This window comes from Mesoplodon densirostris, chromosome 10 (genome assembly GCF_025265405.1).
Source record: "Mesoplodon densirostris isolate mMesDen1 chromosome 10, mMesDen1 primary haplotype, whole genome shotgun sequence".
NCBI classification, from domain to species: Eukaryota; Metazoa; Chordata; class Mammalia; order Artiodactyla; family Ziphiidae; genus Mesoplodon; species Mesoplodon densirostris.
This window is the reverse complement of record NC_082670.1, coordinates 25,476,547-25,503,306: the sequence shown is the minus strand read 5'-3', so window position 1 is coordinate 25,503,306 and position 26,760 is coordinate 25,476,547. Positions and strand designations below refer to the sequence as shown.

General features: G+C 44.3%; 1 protein-coding gene across 6 annotated transcripts in view; it reads left to right on the top strand.

Annotated features, from left to right (window-relative positions):
- The first annotated feature begins 749 nt into the window (after positions 1-749).
- The window catches only part of PAQR8 (progestin and adipoQ receptor family member 8), a 40,375-nt gene continuing 14,364 nt past the window's right edge, over positions 750-26,760 (top strand). For 3 of the 6 annotated variants that reach the window (XM_060110358.1, XM_060110355.1, XM_060110356.1), the window contains exons 1-2: positions 750-930; positions 3,019-3,237. The gene's annotated coding sequence lies outside the window, so the exon portion shown is untranslated. Of the gene's footprint in view, positions 931-3,018; positions 3,238-3,739; positions 3,855-26,760 lie in introns of all 6 variants that reach the window. The other 3 variants (XM_060110354.1, XM_060110357.1, XM_060110353.1) reach the window with 3 other exon arrangements.

Sequence of the window (26,760 nt, the reverse complement as noted above, 5' to 3'; positions counted from 1 at the left end):
GATCTGATGGGCCTCTCTTTTTTTCCAGATAATGAAGACTGCTTTTTTAACAGAAAAGCCAATTTGATTTGTTAATTGACGTGGCGCAGCATGCGGGATCTTAATTCCGAGCGCCCTGCAGTGGAAGTGCGGAGTCTTAACTCCTGGACCGCCAGGGAAGTACCAATGCTCCTATATCTTAAGTGTATTTTTCTTATGGTAAAATATGGACAGCATTGTGGGTGGGGAGGACAAGTCTGGGACCAAATGTGGAATTTCCTCTCCTGACCACCCCGCCCCCACTTGTATAAGTAGGTCACTGTTATCGGTACCCGCTAGAAGAGACAGGAGTATAGAAGTGGGTGCTAGCATGTCAGTATAAGAGGTGTGTTCCCGTGGTGCATAAGTCCTTCGGGGGTGTGAAAGTGTGTCTGCAATAGCCCTCCTGGGTGTGTCAAAACATGATTTCATAGGCAGAATGACGCTTAATGTGCAGATTCGGGTGGTGAGAGTAGATTGAATTCTTAAGATAAAAGATGAAGTTTGTTGTTTGTTCCCCCTCCCGAAAGACTTCGGCAGTGCCCCCCTGGGGTAGGTCTTGGAAAGAACAGGACAGCGGTAGACTAGTCTCTTTTTCTCCCGTCCCCTTGGGCCTTTAGCCGCCAAAAGGGGGCTGTGCGGACCTAACACCGGGCTGGAAGGAAGAGGCGTAAGTCAACTTCCTTACCGGCGTTACCCGCGGCGGCTGTGGGCGCGCGGGTCTGCGCATCCCGCCCCCGGGTCGGGAAGGGGCGGAGCCGGGCGGAGCCCGCCCCCCGCTGTCCCCTCTTCCCTGCTGCTCCACTGAGAAGTGCCGGCCTCAGTCTCTGCAGCCTGCAGGAAGCTGGGAGCCGGGACCCGGGGCCGGGAGTGCGGGCTGGGCTGCGTGCACGGGCTCGGCCGCCGCTGCCGGTGAGTCCCGGGGCGGGCGGCGCGGAGCGGGGCGGGAGGCGCGTCAGGACCGGGCTGTGAGGAGACCCCGGGCGCAAGCTCGGGGATGTCAGGCTCGCGACGTTGGGGAGCCCCAGACCCCAGCCCGGAGGAGCGTCGCGATGTGGAGAAACCCGAGCCCGGGGGCGGGGAGTCAGTGCTCCGGGGTTGGGGAGTCCGGGAGCCCTGAGGGCGAGGCGGCGGTTCAGGAGGGCGAAGTTGGGGCGTCCCGAAGCCCGAGCCTGGAGGACTGAGCGGTCAGGATCCTGACGTTGGAGAGGTCCGGTGGGTTGCGGAATGAGGGGTGCCCTGTCGGCATTCTTGGGGCGCCCTCCTCCGGGCGGAGGGGAGCAGGACCCGGGAAGGGAGTGCGGAGAGAGGAAGCCCGAGGCGGGCGGGGCGGGAGGGGAGCCCGAGGGAGGGGAGCCCCGGAAAGCGCAGGGTGGGGCGAGGCGAGTGGCTTCTCCGGGGAAAGATGGAGGGGGCTTCTCCGAGAGGGCGGGCGCGGGAAGCGGAGTCGTGCGGGGAGCCTGGGGTTCTGTTCTGGAGGATAGGGGGTTGGAGGGCCGGAACGCCGCGGCGGGGGTCCGAGGTGGCGGGCTGAGGGGTGCGTCAGGGACTCAGGGAACATCTCGGCCTAGGCGACGCAACCCCCTCGGTGGAATGGGGTCATGGCAATCTCGAGAGGGCACCCACTCGAGAGAGCAAGACGGGCCACCCCAGACGGGCGCAGGTTGGGACCCCGCACCAAGCGAGCTCGGGGAGTGTTGGAACCTTGGGCGGGGGCACCGGGGAGGGGCGAACCTCGCTGACCCCACGCGGGCACCGCAGCGCCCTGTGCGTCTGGGGGCCCTCAGGCACAGACTCACAAAAGGGAGACCCGTGGGCCGGGCGGGCTTTTGGTTGCATCTCGTATTTCTGAGCTGGGTTAGAAGTGATTTTGCCCCGGGATCCGATGAGAAGAGTCTTGGCTTAAAAGAATAGTTCTGGAGTGAGTTTTCAAATGTACAGGTAAGTTCTACGTGTGTGTGTGTAATTTTTAGATGCACATGTGCTACTTGCTGCCCCCTCTCCTGTACTTTTGAGAGGCTGATTCTGAGTAAAAACTGGAAGAAAATCAGGAAGGCGCTCTCATGCACACATGCACACCCGAACCGCCCACAAATGCATTGCATTCCTCAGCCGAGTAAACACGAGGAGTGTTGTACAGTTTTGGATTGTTTCTTTTGGCGAGGGCTCCCTTTACTGGCGTTAATAGGAGTTACCTGCACGGAAGGTGGACTGCCCTTGACTGCCCTCTTAGGATGTGCACAGCCTATACCCACCCCTGAGCTGCTACACCCTTGAACAAGTCACCCGGCAGGGCACTAGGCGGCTTAGGACCTCAGTGGATGGGCATTCTAAAGTCTTTCTGAAGATAAACAAACGACCCGTACCCTGTCTGGTTTGTTTTTTTCTGTTGTTTGTCTTGGGTGCCTGGCTCCCTTTAATTAGTTAAATAATAATGACATCTTATATTAACATATCCTGTATGGTTAATTATGTGTTGTAATTAGTTTAATTATTTGATATAACAGCTAATTCTGGAAGACCCAGGGCCCTGGGAATCCTGTTAAGTGGATTTCTCCCTTAGAAGGTTCCTGGGCTTTAAGGGGCAGTGGGTGAGAGATGCCTTCCACTCTCTTTCTTTTCTGCTGTAGATATAGGTCCATCTTCTGATGCACACTGAGATTTGAGCTTCCTGGGAGGACCAAAGATTTTTGGCAACTAGCATATGTTGGGCCTTTTTTTTTTTCCCCTTCATGAAAAGGAAAGCTCTTCAGTAATTATGCAAGTTAATGGAAGAGTGATCTATTCATTTCACAGGTATCATTTCAGGACAAGCTTTTCTTTTTTTTTCACCAGGGGGTGGTCAGAACCTTGAACCAAAATCTGCATTATTATTATTGCGTTAGCGTATTTGTCCACTTGGACGTAGAGCTAGCTGATTCTTCCAATTCTTTATCCAAATGTTAGGGTAAATACGCCAGTATTTATACATTCAAATAAATGCATGTTTCTCCCCTTCAGAAGCCTCGGCTTGGCCAGCTGTGGACTAATTCTAGTGCTGCTGTCATTGCTGAGAATAATTTTGGAGCTCCTGCTTTGGAGTTGCCTTCAGAGCTGGCAACACGTTGACTGAATTGCCTCTGTGATGGCAAACCTTTTGAAGCTGGGAAACAGCCAAACACTGTGTGGAGCCAGCTGTGGTGGAGAATCGAGGTTGTAATAGGAAGTATGTCCATTAAGGTAATGAAAGTCTTCTTGAAGGACTAGCAGGTCTACAGGGGTCATCTGGTAAAGAGTATATGTATGTGTTTAGGATTGTAAAGTAGTTGCTTTGAAATGCAACCTTCATTTGTATGTTTGTGCTCTGGTATGTGTGTAAAAAACTGGCCCTATAGTACCTTGCTATACATTATGGCTCATTGGACTGGAGAAAATAAGCCTTTCTTTTCCCCTTCCATGTACTCTTTACCAGGCAGTTTCCATCCCTTTGCATTTTTACAGAAAGCAAGATGAACAAAAGACTTGTTATTTCAGAAAAAAATGTAGTCAGAAAGTCACTTACGCCATGAGTCATTAATGCCTGGTATCTGAGTTTTTATGTGAAAGAATCTATATAGAACCAAGCGGAAGAGAATGATTTCTGAAAATCCATTTCAGTTTTGGGATTCCATAGCACACAGCGTGAAAAATTAACATATCCTTTTTCTGCCATTGGTTCCATAAATTCCCAATTTTTTTTCAGGTTAACCCAAAGCTTCATATAGCCATGGCTTGAATCTTGATTTAGCTGTGATCTTGGACAAGTTATTCATCTCTTTTGGCCTCAGTTTTTCTACCCTAACATGAAGATATAATGAGTAGGTACCTCGTGGGACTGTGATGAAAATGAAATAAGATTATGCATATAGAACCCTGAGATCAGTGCCCCATACATAAAAGTCTTGCTCTTTGTGTTATTAATAGTGCTTATTGATAGTTTTGTATTAAAATTCCTTTTAAGCCATGTAGAAATTTATCATTTCCAAGTAATGACATTCCCTTTGGCTGGGCTTTGCAAATGAACATGTCAGTGAGAACACCTGGTTTTTACTCTCCTAGCCTCTCAGGAATTTTTAAAGAGTCACCTTTACTGCAACCAGAGCTAGCTACTTTATTTTGAATTCTGATATTTTAAAAAACGAACAGTCCTGTTTTGATTGTGTGTTAGGTATAAGAGTTTGGTCAAAAGCTGAAGGAAAATTGTTTAAAAGCTTCTCCTATAATTTTTTCCCTTGATCCAATAAAATATTATTCTAACGACATAGCTATAGTTTTCTTGGCATATATTGAGAGGGATGATTCTGGGGAACATTTGTTTCAGTTAAACTGGAGTTTTGTTCTGCTTTTCTTAAATGATAGGGAGGAAGAACCTGGCACTATGTTCTCAGCTCTTCCATAAATATCGACTTTAATTTTTTGCAGATTTATGAATTTTATTAAAAATATTTGCATACAAATTTTTTTTTTTTTTTTTTTTTTGCGGTATGCGGGCCTCTCACTTTTGTGGCCTCTCCCGTTGCGGAGCACAGGCTCCGGATGCGCAGGCTCAGCGGCCATGGCTCACGGGCCCAGACACTCCGCGGCATGTGGGATCTTCCCGGACTGGGGCACGAACCTGTGTCCCCTGCATCGGCAGGCGGACTCTCAACCACTGCGCCACCAGGGAAGCCCTGCATACAAATTTTATCATAATTTTTAATCAAATGGTTCGGGGTTACTATGAAATAAGAGGTTTCATGAAATGTTCGACTTTTAGTGAGAGTTCTCTGTGTTTCAGCGAAGTTTGTTCAGGAGACAGAGGTATAAGAAACAGATTTCTTCCTCCAGAAGTTCACATAATGTGCTCTCTTAGGACAATGCATTAGCAAGAGTTTTTTTTTCTCCTAATGGCTTATAGGGCTAAGGATTAATATGGATTTCACTGCATGTTCTTTTCCCTCAATTTCTTGGAGAAGGTTAAATATATAGATCTCTCAATAGTGTTCATATTTTTTGACGTGGATTAGATCCTGCTATGCACTCAGATGCCATAGAAGGAGATAAGAGCTCTAAAAATATTTAGTGAATTGTAAAGTGATGCACAGTCTACCTTCCCTGTGGGGGCTGGAGTTGGGGGGGGCACTCTGCATCCTCAGATTCAACCAACTGTGGATGGAAATGTCAACAAAAAAATTAATCCATAGTAGGGGATATATGTATATGTAAGCTGATTCACTTTGTTATAAAGCAGAAACTAACACACCATTGTAAAGCAATTATACTCCAATAAAGATGTTAAAAAAAATTAATCCATAGTCAATCCGAGAAAGAAATGGAAAATTTTATTTGAGCCAACCTGAGGATTATAACCCAGGGGACAGTCTCTCAGAGAGCTCTGAGGACTGTTCTGAAGAGGTAAAGGGGGAGGCCAGTACAGGTGTGATTTTGGAGAAGGGAGTACGTGCAACCAAGCACGCATCTTGGTAGAGGTGACTGCTATTTGCGAGGAACAGGTACCTTAGTTAATGGTTTTAGTGCTCCTCTAAGTATGGGGAGATGCAAAAAACTAGATTCATAAAATTTTCTCCTGAAAATATCTAACTACCTGAGGGCCAGTTCTGTCAGTTTTCCCGCAGCACAAAATGCCTCATCCTGATCTTCGCCCTGAATCCCTCTCACGGGGTACTACATAGGTCAGCGACTGCAGTGGCCAGTGACTTGATCCTCGTAGAAATGGATGGTGGCAACATTTTTCATCTTACAATCCCTTCCCTTTTAGTCTTAGTTTCAGTCAAGGTTTGAGAGGCATTTCGTGACCATTTTGTCCCACAGCGCTAGGGATGCTCATTCCCAGGTCAGGCGAGGATTTGGTTGATAAGCCACTCAATGTGCTATTACTGGACTAGGCCCTATTACCAGTAGCCAAAAACCTCTGGATCACCTGTCTTATATTCCGTTATGGTCCAGGAAATGGTTCCGTCTTGTTGCTTCTTCCCACATCTAGAGTTACACTATTATAATCATTGATTTTGTAGAACTATATCTTTGATCAGTCGTTTCAAATCGACTAATCATCATTAATTTTATTGGAGGCTCAGGCACACATTTGGTCATGCAAGAAAATAATCCTGTACAATAGGCAGAATACAAGTAATATAGCTAGAAGCATTAATGAGGTCATAAGCAAGTATTTAAGTGAAGAGCTTTCATTAGGTGTGGCCCAGTATCTCCCCAGGTCATCTCATCAGTCTGTTCTGCATTAATCGCTATCTTTAAGGGAAATGATATATTGGTATTGTACATAAAGCTCACTAAGGATGTCTGCAAGTATAAGGTGAGGGTGTGTTATTATGACCCCTTAAGGATTGACAAAGGAATGTTATCTTCTAAAGAGTTATGTGGCAGTCAGAAGAACAATTGATCTTTATGTTTGAACAGGTGTTTCTGCCACTGGGGAGTCTGGTTAATGCATAATGCAGATGCACAATGCACTGTAAAGGGGAGGGAGGAGGCCAAAGGACAGAGGAAAATTTCATGTTTAAAATTTTCTTGTCTTGCCTTAAACTGTGATTTGAAATAAACATCAGAAAATATTTAGGAAAAAATTCCAGAAAATTCCAAAAAACAAAACTTGAATTTGTCATGCGCAGGCAACTACTTACATAGCATTTACTTTACATAGCATCTACATTGTATTTACAATTATTTTCATAACATTTACATTGTATTAGGTGTTATAAGTAATCTAGAGATGCTTTAAAGTATATGGGAGAATGTAAGTTGGTTACATGCAAATACTATGCCATTGTATATAATGGACTTGAGCATCCACAGATTTTGGTATCTGAGGAGGGTCCTGGAACCAATCCCCCACAGATACTGAGGGATCACTGTATAACCATAGTATTGGGGGCTATTATTGTTGTTCCATACTTTCCCAGAGTGTTCTGATTATCACATCCATAGCGGTATTTGGCCCTTGTTCTATCTGTCTTCTGAATGGTGGTTTACACCCAGAAAACAATACAGCAGCATGGTTTAGACTAGAGCAGTGGTTCTTAATAAAGAACAGGGGCTGTGTTTTTGCATCCCCCCGCCCCCCAACCCACCAGGACATTTGGCAATGTCTGTATATGTTTTTGATTTTCACAGCTGGGAAGAGGAGAGATGTTACTGGCATCTAATGGGTAGAGGCCAGAGATTCTGCTAGGTATAGTATAATGCACAGGGCATCCCCTTACAACAAAGAATTTTCCAGCCCCAAATGTCAGTAGTGCTGAGAGACCCTGGACTAGAGCAAGGGACCTGGAGTGGGGACCAACCTGTGTTAGCATCCTGGAACAACCCTGGGTGAGTTCCTTAACCTGAGTGTCTATAAAATGCAAGTCTGAAGTGCTATTGTGGAATTAGGTGAGATAGTGTGTATAAAGTACTTAGCTCACAGAGGTGCCCCATAAATGGTAACTCTTAGTTTTATGTCTCGGTAAATCCAGGGACTATGCTTTAAATAGACAGCTTTGGTTTTTGAACCCATTGTGTACAGAACCAAGTCAGGTTTCATTTTTCTTTTTTTATAAATTTATTTATTTATTTATCTTTGGCTGTTTTGGGTCTTTGTTGCTGCGCGCGGGCTTTCTCTAGTTTCAGCGAGCAGGGGCTACTCTTCGTTGCAGTGTGCGAGCTTCTTATTGCCGTGGCTTCTCTTGTTTTGGAGCACCAGTTCTAGGCGTGTGGGCTCAGTAGTCGTGGCTCGCAGGCTTTAGAGCGCAGGCTCAGTAGTTTTGGCACACGGGCTTAGTTGCTCCACGGCATATGGGATCTTCCCAGACGAGGGCTCTAACCCGTGACCGCTGGATTGGCAAATGGATTCTCAACCACTGCGCCACCGGGGAAGTCCTGCTGGACAGTTTTCAAAGTGCTTTTATATACCTTGTCAAATACAACTTTTGCAACCACCCTGTGAGGCATGGAAGGCAGATATCATATTCATTTTTTTTTTTTACAGATGAAGGAAACTTGGGGCTGGAGATGGTAAGGAATTTGTCAAAGTCACAATGAGAAAAGGGCAAAAACAGGGACTCAAACCCAGGTTGAGTAGCTTCCAATTACTGCTACAGGGCTCCATCCACCACACCTTTCTGTCTCTTCTGATGTAGATGGAGCATGAACTTGATGCAACTTCAAATAATACATCAAAATAATAACTATTGACTGAACATCTACTGATGTCAGGAAATGTACAGTTGACCCTTGAGCAACCTGGGGGTTAGGAGTGCCAACCTTATGTGTGGCCTGGGTAGTCCTGGCTGAGAAGGAACCTGAACAGTGACCCTGTGGAGTGAGATTTGATGGACTTCTGGGAAGTGGTCTGAGACGCAAAGGATATCTTGTTCGCTCATTTGTTTGTTTGTTCATTCATTCATCAGTATTAAGGGCTTACCAGGGCCAGGGTCTTTGCTGAACAGGGGGTAAAGATGGAATGTTGAACCCAAATGCAGTCCCTGCCCCTACAGAGGTGACAGTTTGGAGTTGAGTTGTAGGGAGGATGTTTTGCTTCAGAGGTAGGTGGGGAAAGGATTCCTCAAGGCTTTTTCATACCCGTACACAGAGCTGAAGTGAAGCTCAGGCCATGTGTAAGTAGAAGGTGCTGGTTGACTGTACTCAGGAGCTTAGAGTGGAAGAATAAGACCTCATGTTATGGGGATATATGTATATGTATAGCTGATTCACTTTGTTATAAAGCAGAAACTAACACACCATTGTAAAGCAATTATACTCCAATAAAGAAGCTTAAAAATAAATTAATTAATTAAAAAAGGAAAAAAAGACCTCATGTTATCCCACAGGACATTCAGAACCCCACTTTCCCAAAGGTGGGGAACCGCCCTCTGCTGGAAGTCACCTGGGTTGGACGATCAGGTTGAGTTAAGCCTGGGGCTTAGGGGGAAGTCTTTCGTCCTCAGCGTGGCTGGAAGGGTACAAGCTCCAAGCCATCTAGATTGCTAATAAACTGACCCTGTTGTCTTATATGACGAAGACTCCATACTGTAGCAGAGCAGGGCTTGTTGAATGAGTGAATTAATAATAATTATAATAAATGTTAGTCTATGATAGAGGTAATGGGAGACTTCAAGATTTCGAGACGAACACACCCAGAGATGAACTGAGCTCTCCCCCTTTTCCAGGCTGAGCTGGTTCCTAGGACTGTAAGAACCTAAAGGAGATCAGAGCTAGGGTTATTGATTTAAGAGGTTTTTGTTGGTCTTGAGAGACTAGCATTAAGGGCAGTGACATTTATCTGCTTAGGGTGATGTAGTCCAAGAATAAGAAAAGCAAAGAAGAAAAAAAAAAACCTCAATTCTTAAGGAATAGATAATTTGTTGCTTTTCACCAGTAGCTTGAAACTATGTATTTGCCCTATTCTTGCACCTGCTCTTTGGAGTCTGAGAGAATTTCCCAAGAGGTTCAAGATAAGTCTACAGTCTAGAAACTGGAGAAGGACTACCCTTACCCAAACCACTTGAAAATGGAATGAAAATACACATACTCTGCTGAATATTGCCTGTAGATCGTACTTTTGTGAGAAATGAAACTTTGTTGGTGAAAACTATCTTCTCATTTTCCTTTTAGACTCAAAGTGGTTGTATAAAATACGGAAGAAAAAGGAGGAGGATGTAAAATCAATGATGAGTGTAGTGGCTCTTGAATTAGAAAATTTATATTCTCCCTGGTGTGTTTCACTCCGTCCAAAGAATTCATTCCAGGAGTCTCATCTTAGCTTTTCTATTCCTGCACTTAAGCAAGATAAGGGCATCAATATTGTTCTCTTGAGTTGCCAGGAAGCCTGGGCACTTTATAAAGTAGCATTAGTCAGTTTCATGCATGGGCTAATGCTTGGGTTGGAACTGGCTGCAGTGGTAGAATGTCACCCAAACAGACAGGTTCAGGTAAAGCACCAAGAATTTCACTGAAACTGGGCAGCATTTCAGGCAGGTAGAAACTGATTCATCAAATCTCATTGTGGCGAAGAGGTTCAGGTTAATTCATGAAGTATGTGCACAATTTTGTCCCATGAAAGAAAAAAAATAAACTATTTATAATTATGTGGCTGTGATATATGTCTTATGGCCTGGAGGACCATCGTGTCTAGATATATTGACCTAATTCCAAAGGGGTTAATGATTATACACCCATGTGTGCATGAAGGCCTACAGAAACATAAAATACCTACTATGTATTGAACAATTCCTGTGTGCCAGGCATTGTGCAATGCACTTTTTTTTTTTTTTTTTAAACCTTGTCTCTACTACCCGAAACAAGTTTAGGAGAGAGAGACCCCAGTTTACCAATGAGAAAAAGAAATGAAGTGGCTTGCTCAAGACCACTACAGTTAGTAAGTGTCAGAGCTGGTTACAGATTGCTCATTTCTGAGAGGGCCTGGGGCAGATGAGTTTGGGTTTAATAAAGGGCTCCCTTACAATGCATCTGTAACCTGGAATGGGTCCAGGGTGGGACTTCCTGTCTGCCCAGCTCATCACCCTATTTAAAGGATTCCAGAAGCTCGGAGATGCTAAATTTATATACGTGGTTCCCTGAACCTACTGAAAGCATAGGCTCAGGGGGGCAGGGGCTGGGGGTAGTGCATTGAGCCCGTCTTCATGATTTCATATGCCTACAAAACCACATACTGTATATGTGTGTCAAACAGCTACACAGACCATTAAAACTTTAAAGTCCTTTGCTTTAGGCTGGGGTGATAGTAGCTTCATTTGGAGCCACCTGCCAGCTCATCTAAACTCTGGCCTGTGATTAGGTGTATCTGGCTGAAAGATACAGGGTAATGAATCATTTAATGGATGTGGTTGATTTAGAAAACTTTCAAGGCATGGAGAACTTATAATAATCACTTTAAAACAGGTTTCATGGGACTTCCCTGGTGGTCCAGTCTTAAGACCCTGCGCTTCCACTGCTGGGGGCACAGGTTTGACCTCTGGTCAGGGAACTAAGATCCTACATGCCTCACAGTTTGGCAAAACAAACAAACAAACCAAAAAACAGGTTTGATGATGAAAAGATTGGGCAATAATGGATGGCCTAGAGTGACAGTGAAGTTCTCAGTTGCAACTCCCTGACCCCCCATCTTGCTGGCCCCAGAGCCAACTCATGTCTCTAGAGAGGCAAGCTGTGATCCCGGTTCCTTTTGAACCTAGAAATGACAGCTTCAAGACCCTCTCTGATCTAGGACAGATTGCATTAGTTGAGCACATGTTGTGTGCTAGCAGTTTTACCTGTACTATCTTCTCTCTTTCTCTTAAACTTTCTATTATAGAATATTTCAGACAGACAGAGGTGGACAGAATAGTAGAATACACCTCCACGTGCCCATCCCCAGCTTCAACAACTACCAACTCATGGCCAACTTCTCTACATACCTCTTACCTCCAAATGAATTTTTTTTTTTTTTTTTTTTTTTTGCGGTATGCGGGCCTCTCACTGTTGTGGCCTCTCCCATTGCGGAGCACAGGCTCTGGACCCACAGGCTCAGCGGCCATGGCTCACGGGCCTAGCCACTCCACGGCATGTGGGATCTTCCCGGACCGGGGCACGAACCCGTGTTCCCTGCATTGGCAGGCGGACTCTCAACCACTGCGCCACCAGGGAAGCCCCCTCCAAATGATTCTGAAGCAAACCCAAGCCACCATTTCCCAGTGATTTGGGAGCATTTCAGAATGCATTTCTAAAAGATGAGGGCTCTTTTATCATAATTCTTTAAACATGACAACAACTCTCTTAGGTACCACTATATCCTTATTTTATAGGTAAAGACAGTGAGACACAAGGAGGTTAAATTATTTGCCCAAGGTCATCCAAGGTGGAGTCAGGATTCTAACCCAAGTTGCCTAACTCCAAAGCCTGTCCTGTTAACCACCACATTCTGTTAAGGTAGCCATTAGACCCCTCTGCTCTAGCTAATCCTACACTGTGGAATTGGATCCTGGAAGCAGGAAAATAAACTCCCAGGAACAACACTATTGATTTCTGTGAATTCAACCACCCAATCATGGCTGCAAGCAGGGTCTATTTAGGTACACAGGGCTAGAATGGCTGTGAAAGTCTTAGACTTGTCATCTCGAGGAATGAAAGGACTGGCCTGAAATATTAATGGATCCTCTTTGGGCAGCAAATCTGACAAAGCAGTCAAACCCTTATCGTGCTAGTGTTTGAAAGGGTGGAGAAACCCACAATGAAAAGGACTTCACAGAGAATATGACTGTCATTGTGCTCTGGCTGCCAAGGGAAGTAAAAGGTTTCTTTTAAAATGAATTTTCCTCTGGTTTTCTCTCTTGGCAGAAGGAATCATAGTCTTCCCACTGAGTCTTTTCAGTTCGTTTCTAGCACAGCTAATTGTGTTTATTTGTCTCCAGAATCACATGTCTGCCTCCTCTCCCTTGCCTTTTCTTAAGGTATCTTGCCTGCTGTGTACTACGGTTGCTGCCAAAAACGTTCCCCTCACCTGGGAGCAGTTGGCTGACAACACAGAGTAGATGTTGGGAGGCCACCTGTCTCTCCAGAGATCTGACCTGGCCTCAGGCGTCCAAGCCCACCTCAGGGGAGAGGGAGAGAGATTATATAAGCTGGTGGGGAAAGGAACCGTGTCATTTGCCTTGTGGCTACCCTTTTGGCCCATCAGGGTTAAGAACAGAGCAGAAAACACGTGAATACTGTTGATTGACTTATCAGGAGCTTTGCTAGTTCAAGAAATTGATTCTCCATTTTTTCCTATCAAAACAAGCATCACACTGACTTTTCTGTGTAATACTTTTCCTTTGGCTTTGGGAATCGCTGACTTTTAAGTGATTCTCAAACCTCAGTTTCTTTTCTTACCCCCTTCCCCATGAAGTCCAATCACAGAAGCCATGTAATCACTGGAGGACTACCCAGCCCTTCTTTTTTTTTTTTTTTTTTGCGGTACGCGGGCCTCTCGCTGTTGTGGCCTCTCCCGTTGCGGAGCACAGGCTCCGGACGCGCAGGCTCAGTGGCCATGGCTCACAGGCGGGCCCAGCCGCTCCGCGGCATGTGGGATCTTCCCGGACCGGGGCACGAACCTGCGTCCCCTGTATCGGCAGGCGGACTCTCAACCACTGCGCCACCAGGGAAGCCCTACCCAGCCCTTCTTAATCCTGTCGCCTGTGAAGCACTAAATGGTGGCCCTTGTCAGGGTGCAGGTGAGGACGAGCCTAGAAATTCCACCTTTGACTCTCTCTGGGAACACCATGAGAACACTTTATCAGACGGTAACAATTTCTGGGTCCGTGAGGACCTCAGCCTGTGTCTTTTTCAGGGAACATCTATTTTCCTTAAACCTTTGCTGTTGCAAATCTTCGAAATTATTTATTTGTTTGTTTGTTTGTTTGTTTTAGCTGCGCCAGGTCTTAGTTGTGGCACGTGGGATTTTTTTTTTAAGTTGCGGCATGCGGACTTCGTAGTTGCAGCATGCGGATTTCTTAGCTGGAGCATGCATGTGGGATCTAGTTCCCCGACCAGGGATCAAACCTGGGCCCCGCATTGGGAGCACAGAGTCTTACCCACTGGACCACCAGGGAAGTCCCTGAAATAATTTTTTATGATTGCTGTGACTTCTACTTTTTGAAAACTAAGGAAAACAGTAGACTGTGAGTTGCTAGCTCTTCATCATAGAGTCAACTCAGGGATGGCAAATACATGGCTTTGTGCCACGTCCCCCTTCTGAGCCTGGTGTCCCCCAGGAGCGGTGGCAGTCTTGTACATCGATCACAGCATCTTCTCTGGAGCTTGCCAGGGCCTGAATGCCTCTCACTGTGGGACCCCAGGAAGCCAGTTACCAAGAGTGTGGCCTAGGATTGACCCCTCTGTGCCCTTTCCTAAGTAAGTGGTCTTTAAAGCCCTTCCCACACTAAAATCTCTTGAGCCTTTCTGCCTGTGGTCACATTAGGTCCCTAACAGCAAGGGACCAGCTCTCTCCTCTTTCACCAAGAATCAGATTAAAGAGAGGGGATGTGTTACCACTCAAGCATGCTAAACCCTTTCTGGAAAGCAGATGATGGGGAAAATGTTTTAAACATTGATGGTTCACGGAGGAATTGAAGGTTGTGACTCTCCCTTTCCAACCCATAGTGGGTTTGTAGATTGGGTTTGTAATTTGGTTGGTGAGTCAGTAAGACTAATTAAAGTCATCCTTTTTATGGAGAACCAGAATGTTTAATGCCCAAGGGGAATATAAAGGAAATGGGAGCCCAAAGCCTGTTCTTTAGGAGTTCCTAATCTGGTAGAGCAGTTGTATTAAGCTGAATTTAGATTCAGTGTAGTTTAATGAGATGCAAGGAGGAGAAATTTAGTGCCTGGTTATAATTAACTCACTCTCAGCTGACTAACATCCTTTTGAAGACATCTGGAGGGCATTAAGATAATGCCTGTGAAGCAACAGGACTTCCTTGACAGAAGATGTTATAAGTATTTATGACCATATTATAGATAATGTACAGGGCCCGTCTGTAGTCACCAGAAATTGTTACCATCTGATAAGCTGGTCAGGCAGAAGCTGCAAGGGCTGCTGCAGGCCTGGCTGTCTCCAGGATGGTTAACAGAGGGTGCCGAGCTGCTGTCTGGGAGGTTAAGATCAGGCTGGTGTGCATGAGTGTGGTTTTCTCTTGTTTTAATCAACGGTACATTCTTTTACAAGAAAAAGTCTTTTCGCAAGAAAAAGCTCATTTTGGAGTGCTCTGACTTACCAGCAAGGACTGGCAGAGGTACTTTTTCCACTTCAGAAGTCTCAACAGTATAGTGAGGGCAGAGGAAGGGAGAGGGGGAAAACCGTACAGGTCAAAGAACGCATTAGATTGGCCAAGTATTCTAAACGTATTTTTCAAAAAATCAGGTTAGATTTAGAATCCCTCTCCTAAGTGTGTACTTTTATCTAGCAATGCTTATCTAAAAATCATACTTAAGCTGAAATCACTCCTGGCTTACTATTATTCTTTACTTTCTCCATCTTTTAGGACATCATATAAAAATAAGCCAAAAAACATCATTTGCTGTTATTCAGGAACGTCCAAAGTATTTATTTGAATTCTCTGGTGTGGATAAGTGGCCTGTGAGGCTGAAATAGCGAGCTGGGGAATAATTGCAACTTTTCAGTAGATACTACAATCCTTTGTGGAAGGGAGCATTGGGACAGTGGAACTGCAAGTACTGTGCTGACCTTGAATTTTTCTCGTAACAATAAGTGCTTGTCTCTTCCCAAGACCATATGATCTGCGGAACTTGCTGGAATAGCTTCTAGCTGGTACTGTGTCTTTTGTTTTCTACCGGCACCCTGGGACTTGAGAACGCACTCTTTGGAGTTTAAAATCATCGTATTTGAATGCTGACTTGATGGTGAGCTTATATAATTGGCTGTTAGACACTGAATAAGCTTAAAACTTGGAAGTGACACTTTTTGGACCTGTAGTCATCTTGTCTTAGGCTTGTAATGACATCCTTTTTTTTTTCCTTCAACTTTAATTCAGAAATATCAAATTGTAGCCTTTAATATTCTCAGTTTACAGATGGCGCTACTGGTGCCAGAAGGATTGTGGTTTATTTTTAAGTATGTGATTCATTTAATTTGAGGAGAGAAGGATTTGGGCCTTCTGCCTTCCAGCTCACTTTACCTCCAAGATCAATACAACTTCAAAGAAGGAGAAGTTGTCTGTTTCTTAATGGTGTTTATAATGGCTGTGGCTTGTTGATATTAATGACCATGTATCTACTTCAGGGTAGCTTTGATTAATCAAAGTCTTCAGTTAAACTAATATTTACTGACGTATTCTACTTTGAAGACAAACACATCAAAACACAAGAAAATAAAGTCCTGTTAGAACTTTTATTTAAGAACAACTTCCCAGTAAATCCTTAGGTTCACCACAGGCACCATCCAGTCTTCTTGACCATTGGTACCTCCATCATCCAAGCTGCGTCATGACCACTGACATCCAGAAGGAGATGAAGGACCTGGACAGTTCTGAATTATCAAAATTATCACTTACACATTTAGGAAAGTGAACTAATGCATTTTAGAATGATGTCCAATAAATGAGATTGGAACAGAAAGCACTTCCTGAATAGGGTAGACATTCAGGGCATGGCCTCTGGAGTGAGCCTACCTGGTTCTGGATTCTGGCTCCACTACTTCCTGTCTAGGTGACCTTGGGCAAGACACTTAACCTCTTTCCTCATCTGTACAATAGGTAGAAAGAATAAACCCCATGTCATAGAGTTGTGAGGAATGATTGTGAGTTAATAACATGCAAAGAACTTAGAAGGGTGCCCGGCATAGAATAAGTGCTCCTTATACTGAGTTATTATAATAACTATTACTGGCAACCAGGTTAAGATGAGGGAAAAATATATCTCTGGTTTCTGACTTGAGCACCTGGCTGAAGCTATTTACTGAACAGAAACAAGGAACATGGGATAGAAATAGGTTTAGTGGAAGAAGCTCAATTCTCTCTGTGGGTTGTATTCATTTTGAGGTATCTTTGTTACAGCTGAGCAGAGATACCTTGTGGGCATTAAATAAGCCCCGTTCCATGTAATGACTAAGTTTTCTGTGTACTACAGGTTCTCTCCTTGGTTTTCTTATGGATTTCTTGTGAGCTGTCAAAAACAAATTAAATTCCAGGTGCTTCAGAATTTCCATCTGAATAATATTGAACATAATAATGGCACATAGTAGACTCAGCAAATGCTTTCAAAAGGTCCTAAGGGAGAATTCCCTGGCAGTCCAGTGGTTAGGACTCCACGCTTCCACTGCAGGGGGCCCGGGTTCGATCCCTGGTTAGGGAACTAAGGTCCCACAAGCCTCATGGCTCAGCCAAAAAAAAAAAATGTCCTAAGTAGCTTGGATAAAGTCTATATATATATATATATATATATATATATATATATATATATATATACACACATACACACACACACACATGCACATATATATATATGTATTTGACTACTCTAGGTACCTCATATAAGTGGAATCATACAGCATTTGTCTTTTTGTGTCCGGCTTATTTCTCTTAGCAGAATGTCCTCCAGGTTCATCCATGGAGGTTCATATATATATATGATGCTCAAAGCCAAGATTGAGATTTTGACATAGAAACAAGGAAGGTAAAAGCCAGTATACTTTTAGTATGTCTTTCTTTCATTCATCCATTTGTTCACTCATTCTTACAATAAATATTTACTGAGCACTTATTGTATAAGTCAAGTAATATTCTAGGTACCAGGGGATACATAAGTGAACAAACAGACAAAAATACCTCTGCTAATGGGGTTTATATTCTGGGCCAGCAGCAGGGCTAGGACAGACAATAAACTTAATAAATAAAAATAATATATTGGGCTTCCCTGGTGGCACAGTGGTGGAGAGTCCGCCTGCCAATGCAGGGGACACGGGTTCATGCCCCGGTCCAGGAAGATCCCACATGCCGCGGAGCGGCTGGGCCCTTGCGCCATGGCCGCTGAGCCTGTGTGTCTGGAGCCTGTGCTCCACAACGGGAGAGGCCACAACAGTGAGAGGCCTGTGTACTGCAAAAATAAATAAATAAATAAAATTTAAAAAAATAAAAATAACATATTAACCTCATACCCATTAGAGTGGCTACAGTCAATAGCCAGAAAATAATAAGTGTTGACAAGGATGCAGAGAAGTTGGAACTCTTGTGCACTATTGTGAGAATGTGAAATGGTGCAGTCACTGTGGAAAATGGTATGGCAGTTCCTCAAAAACTTAAAAAATAGAATTACCAATGATCCAGCAATTCCATTTCTGAGTATATACCCATAAGAACTGAAAGCAGTTTTAAAGAAATACTTGCACACTTATGTTCATAGCAGTGTTATTCACAATAGTCTAAAAGGTGGAAGCACCCTAAAGGTACATCAGTGGATGAGTATATACATATTCATATAGTATATACATACAATGAATATTATTCAGCCTTAAAAAGGAAGGATATTCTGACACATGGTCTACAACATGGATGAACCTGGAGGACGTTATGCTAAGTGAAATAAGTGAAATAAGACACAGAAAGACAAATGCTGTATGATTCCACTTATATGAGGTACCTGGAGTAGTCAAATTCATAGAGACAGAAAGTAGAAGGATGTTTGCCAGGGGCTGGAGGAAGTGGGAATTGGAGAATTGTTGTTTACTGGGTATAGAATTTCAGTTTTGCAAGATGAAGGGAGTTCTGGAGATGGATGTTGGTGATGGTTGCACAACAATGTGAATGTACTTAACACTACTGAACTGTACAGCTAAAAAGGGTTAAGATGGGAAATTTTATGTTAGGTGTATGTACCACAATTTTATAAAAAATATGAGAAAGACTATAATATATTAGGTCACAAGGTGAAAAGTATAATAGAAAACCAAAAAAAGAGTAAAGCAGAGTATCGGGGTTCTAGAGAGCTCGGGAGGGTGCAAATGCAGTATTAGATCAATAGGGCAGTGGGGAGGCCCATTTCGACTGAAGAAAAACGCACAACCTAAAAGTTGCAAGTTAAGTTTTATTCAGGGGCCTCACTGAGGGCTGACTATAACCCAGGAGATAGCCTCTCAGACAGCTTTGAGGATCTGCTCTAAAGAGGTAAGGCAGGAGCCAGGATATATGGGAGTTTTTGCTCAAAACAAAACAAAACAAAACACGTAGTTGAACATCAAAATATCACTGCTAGTTACAAAAACCAGACATCTCAAGTTAATGATTTCAGTGTTTTTCTATCTATGGGAAGATACAAGAGTCTGGGCTCATTGAAATCATTCCGTAGATGTACATCTTAACTCTGTAGGGCCAGTATCCTGTTTCTCTCCACCCTGAATTCCCCTCAAGTCTCACTGTAGGGGTGGCTGCAGTGACTGACCGCTCGCTGGTGGGCAGCATTCATTGTTTACTGGAATGGCAGGCAACATTTTTTGTCTGCACCTCCTTGAGAAGATGAGATTTGAGCAAGGCCTGGAAGGAGTTGTCTGTCTCTCGGCTGTGATTCCAGTCCGTGTCTAGATCGTCCAGGGCCCCCAGATGATGTGTGGCGAGGCCCGGGCAATGATCACGTGGTGTGTATCTGTAAAGTTCACGAGCGGTGGGCAGCTGACGCAGAAACTGTGGACATGGGCATTTCAACTCAACTGGAAAAACAATCCAGGCACTCCGGTAGCACTTTGCACAGATTATAATCAGATGTCATCTGAGACTTGAGGTTATATTACAGTAAAGAGAAATGGTTGTTCTTATACTTGGCCCTTTCTACAGTCAAACTCCATAACCTAGAAACAACAGTCAGGAGTTTGATTTTTTAATTACACCTAAGTTTGCATGTTGTTGTTTAGCCCATTTCCAATACATGTTTTAAACTCCATAAGACTAGGATTTTCAGGGCTTCAGCTAAGCTTTCTGTCAACCCAAAACTAGGCAGTGCAGCTCAGGAGTACTTACTTCTGTTTTTCTCTGTCTGGTAGGTCGTATGGCATGAAATAGTGAGCTGCTTAGAAAAATCCTGTGATCTGTACATGTTACATTACTAATTTATGAGGCTGGTATAAAGAGGTATCAACTTACCATCATTTAAGCCACTACTTTGTACTCATGAAAAAAATTGAAAGAGGTTTGCAGCAGTGGATTCTTGAATTGATTTTTTTCACATCTCATTTTTTAACCTTTTCCATGTCTAATCAAAAAGAAGTACAGGGCTTCCCTGGTGGTGCAGTGGTTGAGAGTCCGCCTGCTGATGCAGGGGACACGGGTTCGTGCCCGGGTCCGGGAAGATCCCACATGCTGCGGAGCGGCTGGGCCCGTGAGCCATGGCCACTGAGCCTGCGTGTCCGGAGCCATGGCCACTGAGCCTGCGTGTCCGGAGCCTGTGCTCCGCAACGGGAGAGGCCACAACAGTGAAAGGCCCGTGTACCACAAAAAAAAAAAAAAAAGAAGAAGAAGTACAATCAGCATGAATCTCTACTTTGGAATCAGGAAGAAATCCGTCACCATGCCCCCACCTCCACGGCACTGAACTTGGAGGGGAGATGAACATCTGTAGGTATCAGGCACCTTTGCCCCTTCACAACCCTGGCCCCAGGCGAGGATTCTGAAGCTACACCAGCAGCCACTGAAAACACACATGCTGTGTGCGACTGTCTCCCCAGACTAAAGTTGCATGATCATTGCTAAAGTTGCAGGGGTGAGGTGAAGGGAGGAGAAGCCTACTTCCTCTCTAAGTCCTGTCTACGCTGATGGCAATGAGCATAGGTTGACTGAAGAAGCACAGCTCCAAGCTAAAAAATAGCCCCATCCTTACCCCCCCACCCGTGTTTTGATAACACTCTTATCTGCCCAATGTTTGCTTTTAGTTCTGAACAAAATTATTTTTACGCCACATGGCTTGTGAGATCTCTGTTCCCCGACCAGGTGTTGAACCCAGGTCACAGCAGTGAAAGCCCGGAATCCTAACCACTTGGCCACCAGGGAACTCCCTGAACAAAATTCTTATAAAATTTTTAGCATAAACGTGGTATCTTGGGAGACTTGAAGAGAGGAGGAAGAATATTTTCCTTGATCTTTATGCACAAGCAGCTGCCTACAGGCATCTGGCCCTTGGTGGTTACCAAGCTGAGTATCCCCCTCTACATCCATTTTCTCCCAACACAGAGTGTGGCCGGTAGAGACAGGCTTCTCTTGGTGGTGAAATGATAATTCGTGGGAAGGTAGCACTCTTTAGGTGTATAGACCCTTTAGGTCTATACTGTTGTCATTAGATATAAGTCATTCCGTGGTGATAGCAGTACTTAGTAGCAAAAGAAGGAAGGAAAGCTCAGTGGACTCCACATTCATTCATTGAGGGTCTACTCTGGGCAAATCTACATGCCAGGCTCTAAGTTGGGGGGAGGGAATTTAATGCCACATGAGACAGTGCTTGCCCGTAAGGCCTGCTAGGGATATAGAAGTACCCAAACAGGACAAAGTTATATGTGATGACATCATTTTGTGACACAAACTTGCAGGTTGCAGGAGAAGGGATATTGCTTTGGGTAGATCGGAAGGCGTAGGGGAATCACCCTCTGAAAGGTGCCTTCAGGAATGGGTGAGGTTTTCTAAGGTAGAGATAGGGAGGAGGCCCTTCCAGGTAAAGGGAACAGCCTGGCCCAAGACCTGAAGAGGAATCCCCCTTCTAGACCCACAGCTATGAAGACCACACTGCAGCCTTGTTTGTCATAGCAAATACAGGAAATAACCTGCATGTCCGTACACGGGAGGATGGACAAATAAATTGGGGTATTTGGAAAATATTCAGCAGAGAAAATGAATCAATTAGAGAATCATGTAGCAATTAATATGGAAAAAACACAAAACATTAAATGAAAGAAAGAAGGCTGCAGGAGGTTAGGTGCAAAATGTATATAAAGGTTAAAAATATCCAAAACAATATATATAGTTTATGGATTTTTATTTTTATTTATTTATTTTTAATTTTTAAAATTTATTTATTCATTTTTGGCTGCATTGGGTCTTCATTGCTGCGCGCGCGCTTTTCTCTAGTTGCCGCGAGCGGGGGCTCCTCTTCTTTGCAGTACGCCGGCTTCTCATCTTGGTGGCTTCTCTTGTTGTGGAGCATGGGCTCTAGACGCGTGGGCTGCAGTAGTTGTGGCTCGCGGGCACTAGAGCGCAGGCTCAGTAGTTGTGGCACACGAGCTTAGTTGCTCCGCGGCACGTGGGATCTTCCCAGACCAGGGCTTGAACCTGTGTCCCCTGCATTGGCAGGCGGGCTCTTAACCACTGCGCCACCAGGGGAGCCCTGGATTTTTAATTTTATGATTTTTTATTATATCATTACATGTAGTTATATAATTTTATAATCTCATGATGTTTTCATATGAAAACATTAGTGGGAATGAAAAACACCAGGTTCAGTGTATAGTGGCTGCTGCTGGGAAGGAAGGAAAGGAATGAGTGATTATAGGAGGCTAGGTCCCAGTTACCTGCGTTATAGACATAGATGATACATACAGGCATGCGTATGCATGGTCATACATATATATACACACATACACATAAATACATACATGCATGTATTTATATACATGCATATATATTTTTTTAATTGACGTATAATTGATTTACAATGTTTTGTTATTTTCTGGTGAACAGCAGTGATTCAGATATATATATATATATATATATATATATATATATATATATATATACACATTCCTTTTCATATTCTTTTCCATTATGGTTTATTTATAGGATATTGACTAAAAAAATACCTTAAAAAATTTTTTTAAATAAAATCTGAAGTAAATATGACACAAGATTTGACAAGCAATTGTTTGTCATATCATCCTTTATACTTTTCTGTATATTTGAAGTATTTTGTAATTTCAAAATGAAAGTCACAGGGCATGTTTAGGAATAGTAAATGGTATATAGATCAGTGGTTTTCAAACTTTAACGTGACCCTTAGTAAGAGATCTATTTTATTTTAGGAACCAGGAGTTTCATGACAGTACTTATCCTTAAAGTGTGAGGTGCACCCTGACATGTTCTGTTCTCTTCACTCTGTTTCGTTCTTCATGAAATTGATGGTGGACAATGTTGAGGATGTGGCTCAGGGCAGGGAAGAGTTTGACGGCAGCCTCAGGGATTTGAGCTTTACTTGGCAGAGAGGAGAGGGCTCCCTGCAGCTTTGGGGCATTATCTTCATCAGAGCTGAACTTTAGCTAAATCAAATGAGACGGAACTGTGGCCAGAGATTGGAGGAGGCGAGGTCGTTTAGGAGATTATCATCATGGTTTAGCTGGGACAGTGTACCAGCCTGCAGGGGAGTGAGAGAAGGAATATACTGCAATTTAAACAAAAAGGTTGGGGGGCAGGATTTGATGACTGGAATGTGAGGGAAGGAGGAAAAGGAGAAATTTCACTTTGATTTCAAGGCTTGGTGACTAGGAGATTGGTCACACTGGTAACAGAACTAGGCACAGCTGAGGTTTGATTTTTTTATAAATTTATTTATTGATTTATTTATTTTTGGCTGTGTTGGGTCTTCTTTTCTGTGCGAGGGCTCTCTCTAGTTGCGGCGAGCGGGGGCCACTCTTCATCGCGGTGCGCGGGCCTCTCACTATCTTGGCCTCTCTTGTTGCGGAGCACAGGCTCCAGATGTGCAGGCTCAGTAGTTGGGGCTCACGGGCTCAGTCGCTCCGCGGTATGTGGGATCTTCCCAGACCAGGGCTCGAACCCGTGTCCCCTGCATTGGCAGGCAGATTCTCAACCACTGTGCCACCAGGGAAGCCCGAGGTTTGATTTTTTGATTGCTTTTTATTTATTTTTTTTGGCTGTGCCGCTCAGCGTGTGGAATCTTAGTTCCCTGACCAGGGATGGAACCCACGCCCCCTGCAGTAGAAGTGTGAAGTCTTAACCACTGGACTGCCAGGGAAGTCCCAGCAGAGGTTTGGTTTTAAACACACAAAGCTTAAGATGCTGATGGGATCTCCAGATGGATAAAGTGAAGTCTTGTTGAGGTTAAAAGGCATGGATATGACATGGTCTCATAATGTTTGATGCCTTTTTATAGCAGTACACAGTACTGGTGAGGGAGACAGAAAAATTCGATGTCATCAGGGTGGGGCTGGGTGGCAGGCATGGAGTGCTCCAGGGTAGAAGCAAAGGGGCTGGCACGTTGGGATGGCAGTGGGGCACGTGAAGCAGATGAAGTAAGACAGAAGGGCTGGGGGTTCTGAGGAGCCTGGAACATGTGAGCTGGTGTGAGGAAATAGTCCAGGTGGAAATTAGGAGCATTGTGCTCAGGAAGGAGGAATGTCAAATCTGAGATCCTGGGGCTCGAGTAACCCCGAGTGAGAAACCACTACTGCCTTGTTGCAAGCCGGGTTGTAACAGGATGGAGATGAAGACCAGAGCAGTGCGACGGTTCACAGCTGTTTGTCTGAACTGAATAATCAACTTTTCCGATGAAACTCGCCTGTGGAATAACTAAGGATTTTTAACCAGCTCAGCTACTGATTATGAGTTTCTCCTTCAAATTGTAGAAAAGGCCATAGTGGAGAGGGGTTCCCTTAGGAGAGCCTGCTGGAGTGTCCTGGGAGACGGCTCTGGACAACATAGCCAGATGTCCCAGCGGGAGCCAGGATTCCTAGCCTGCCGTCAGCTCACAGGCATACGGGCTCCCACGTCTTATCCAGCTCTTCCTATTCCATTTGTGTTTTATGGGCTTTCTTTTTCGGAGACCTAGGTGGCTAGGCTCTTCAGCATGAAAGTCAGAAGCAGTGCCCCTACCTTAGGGCTGATTCGGTTTAGAGCTGTGAATAAATCACTTCAATTCTCTGTGTCTCAGGGCGGGGGAGTTCAGGATTAGCACGTACACACTACTATATATAAAATAGATAACCAACAAGGACCTACTGTATAGCACAGGGAACTATATTTAATATCTTCTAATAACCTATAATGGAAAAAAATCTGAAAAAGAATATATATATATGTATGTAAAACGGAATCACTTTGCTGTACACCTGAAACTAACACAACATTGTAAATCAACTATACTTCAATAAAAATTATTTTTAAAAAATTAAAAATGCAAATTTTTATATGCATAAAAAGATAATAGTGGAAACTCGAAAAAAAATTCTCCATGCCTCAGTTATTCTCACAATGAAGTAACACAAACATAGATTTTTTTAATGCCTTGAGTGACTTCCTTGTGCAACTCAATGAATTTCACAATTTAATGTAAAGAAGGCACACATACAACCAGCTACATCATAAGGCTAAGGGGATATAACAGGTTGTGATTAATTCTGCTTGAATCTGTTGCTAAACTTCACAGAGGAGGTTATAGCTGAGCCTGGATTTGAGAGAGAAGCAGGGATTGCCAGGCGTAGAGGGGTACTTGGCGATGCAAAGTGTGTGGCTTGTTCAGGGAACCAGGACAGTCTGTTCTGCTTTTTTCTATGCAGTGAGAATAAAAAAACTAGGTCTCCTAACTCCTGCTCCAATGTTCTTTTACTTTAGTTTTCTTCTGCCTCAATGTTCTTTTACTTTCTTTTTCTTCTGCCTGGCCTCCCTTCCCTGCATCTTTGCTTAGGCATTCTTGGGCACAAAAGTACCAATGATAGGAGGAAATAGACTAAAAGTCATCTGGTGATTGGAAATCCGGTGAACAATTTAAATATTGTTATGGATACCTCCCAAGTGGATGAACTACACCCAGATAAACAACATCCAAGTCAGATGTTGTTTCCTGTTGAAAAATCCCTAACATGTTCCTTGTCTAAAGTCTCACCGGTTTTACCTTTAGAAGCAAAGAGGGCCAAAGGAGAGTCTTCTTTCACTCTGTTTTTGAACAATCATCCATTGACACATTCTGGGCCACCTTTCCTCTGATAATTGCTGATAGGAGGAAGAAAGGATGGGTAAGTCCGTGTTTCTGTCTCAGGGAACTTGCAACCCAGGAGGGCTCTCTGCACACACAGCAGGGAAGTAGCACGTAAGTCCAGACGTTCTGCTAACTGAAATGTATGGAGTAGGTAGGTAAGCACTCTGGGAGGAAAGAAATTAAGATGACCTGGAGAAAACTTCATGGCCAATGTGGGATTGAACTAAGGCCTTGAGGCTGTCTAAAGAGAAACTGAGAATGAAGCGACCTGCTTGATTCTTGGTAGCAAATAAAAAACCAAGGTCTTGGGACCGCCAGGAGAGTGTACAGCATTAGCTGCAAAGGGGTTAACGTAGAATTGCTAGGAAATGCCAAACTCCTTACACAGTGCACCAACCCGGCTTTCCTTGGTTATCAGATTCTTCTGCTATGGAAAGTACATTTCCAATATTGATTTCCTGCCAATGGCAATCTGTGGCTCTCTTCGGAGTTCACCTGGGCTGGCCCGGGTCCCAGCAGGTTTGCCGATAGGTGATAAAGCTTCCTACAGGTGAGAGGCTGCATAGCTGAAGCCAGACCATGCCGAATGAAGCCAGCGGTTACACTCTTGTGGAAAGTCCTGGGAGGCTTCCTGTCCCCAGGCTTTAATTAACAGGCCGTTCTGACATCAGAGCTTACCTTTACCCAAACCAGCAGTTTCTGAAAGAAAAGGATCACCATACCAGCCAACCTGGCCCTTGACCTTAGACTGCTCAATGCATTCTAAACTGTGCCCAGCTCCTCCGAATTCTCCCGCTAGAATTAAACACAGGTACTACTTATTGCATGTGGGCGGTGCATTCTGCGTCTGTAGTGATGCGTTTTGAAAATAGTACCTGCTCAAGTGAGGAGGTGAGCTGAGATGTGGGAAGGACGGGAAGTAACAAAAAAGAAAATACAAGGAATCCCAGCTGAGAGTTCCAGCTGGAGAAAGAGAAAAATCCCCAGGGCAGAGCAGCAAATTATAAGGCTGTCTTTTCTTTCTCCTGTCCATGTTAGGCGGAGCCTTGCCTTTTTTTATAGGCAGGGTTCAGCCGCGTCAGGTGCCCACAAGGTGGGGGATTGACTCCCTTCTTTTTTTTTTTTTTTTTTCCGGTACACGGGCCTCTCCCGTTGCAGAGCACAGGCTCCGGACGCGCAGGCTCAGCGGCCATGGCTCACGGGCCCAGCCGCTCCGCGGCATGTGGGATCTTCCCGGACCGGGGCACGAACCCATGTGCCCTGCATTGGCAGGCAGACTCT